Source organism: Elephantulus edwardii, unplaced genomic scaffold, assembly GCF_000299155.1.
Source record: "Elephantulus edwardii isolate Elephantulus edwardi_28Jun2011 unplaced genomic scaffold, EleEdw1.0 scaffold00032, whole genome shotgun sequence".
Taxonomy (NCBI): Eukaryota; Metazoa; Chordata; class Mammalia; order Macroscelidea; family Macroscelididae; genus Elephantulus; species Elephantulus edwardii.
This window is the reverse complement of record NW_006399782.1, coordinates 812630-814550: the sequence shown is the minus strand read 5'-3', so window position 1 is coordinate 814550 and position 1921 is coordinate 812630.

Genomic DNA, 1921 nt, shown 5'->3' with positions numbered 1-1921 from the left:
TACCGATTGGTCCAGTGGTGAGAATTTTTGTCTTCTTGACATTGAGCCTCAGTCCATATTGAAGGCTGCAGTCCTTGACCCTCTGCAGTAAGTCTGCATGGACCATTTTAGACATGGGCCCTCTAGCCCCAAGCAAGCCTTTACTCAAGCCCCAGCTGACATCTGGATTGCAACCTCATGAGAGACCCTGAGGGAGAACACCCAGCCACTGCACTTACTGCTTCCTGACTCTCAGAGACATGTGAGACAATGGATGTTTACTGTTGGAAATGGCTAAGTTTGAAGTTATTTTGTTATGTAACAATAGATAAGAAATACAAGTTCCTAGCCTATAGTGCAGAAGACCTGGTTGTATGGCTGCTGAGTGGCCAGTTGCTAACTAAAGATAGATGGTGCCAACCCAGAGCCCATCCACAGGAGGAAGACTTGGTGAGGTGCTACCAGAAAGAGTCAGCCTGTAAGAGAGCATTATGCTGAGGGAACTAACTCAGGTGCATAAGAACAAATACTGCATAAGACCATTACTGTACAAACAGGATAATCAGTGAGATGGATATACAAAGAGACGGCTGAGGGTTGTAGGGGGCAGGGGACATCACGGGATCAAAAATTTGGTTGGTGGATGTAGGGAGTGAAAAAAAATTACTTGAATGAAACAATAATAAAAAAAAAGATTCAGCTTAAGACACCCTCTGGGGCATTTCCACTGTGTGCTACAGGAAGGATTTCTATGAGCCAGAACTGGCTTGATGGCACACAATAACAACTTTAGCATGTAATAAATGCTCAATCAAGGCTATTTATTTTATTAATACAAATATTATTGTTAGTTGTTGGTAGGTACAATCAAACCTAGTATGACTCATAGCGACCCTATGAACAAAAGATCTGAACCCTGTTCTATCCTGTGCCATCCTCACACTTACTGACACACAAGAGCCTACTGCAACAGTCACCATGTCAATCAGCCTTATTGAAGGTCTTCCTCTCATTCGCCAACCCTCCACCATTCGCAGTATCATGTCCTTCTCCAAGGAATAGCCCCTCCTAGCAACATGCCCAAAGTATGCAAGGCAAAGCCTCATCATTCCTCCCTCCCTCTGGCTGCACCTTCTCAAGACATATCTGTTCATTTTCTTGGCCCTCCATGGGATGTTCTGTGCTCTTCTCTAACACCACAACTCAAAGACGTCAATCCTTTTTCTGTCATCCTTATTCACTGTCCAGTTCTCAGATGCATAGCAAGTAATCAGAAAGACCATGGTCTGAATCAGATGCACCTTATTCCTCAAACTGATATCATTACTCCTCAATAATTTGGAGAGGTCCCTAACTGTGGATTTTCCCACTGTAGTGCATCTCCTTATTTCCTGACTGCTGGTACCAAGGTAGTTACTTGTGGGTCCAATTAAGATGAAGCTGTTGACCATTTCAGTCTCCTCACCCATTCATCATGACACTGCCTATTTGGTCCCGTGATAAGAATCTTTGTTTTTTTAATATTGAGAAGCAATCCATACTGAAGACTGCATTCTTTGACCTTCTGCAACAAGTGCTTCAAGTCTTCCTCACTCTCTCTATTACTATTAATTAATTGTTGTTGTTGTTGTTATGTACCATAGAGTTGGAACTGACCCATAGCTGACTCTTCGGAGGGTTTTCAGGGGTGGTTAATCACTCGGGAGGAGATTCCCCATCCTTCTCCTGCAGAGCAGCTGGTCACCTCGAATCACATGCCTTTAGGATTGCAGCATAGCTTCTTGCCACTAGGCCATCAGAGCTCCATATTAATTAATTTCTGAAATATAAACTAGATGGTCTTAACATTGAAAACCATTATAAGAATTTATAAAAACTCCTATGCACATCCAAGAACTTCTCCAACAGGGTAAAAAGGGAGAAACAGACTGGGAAAAAGTAT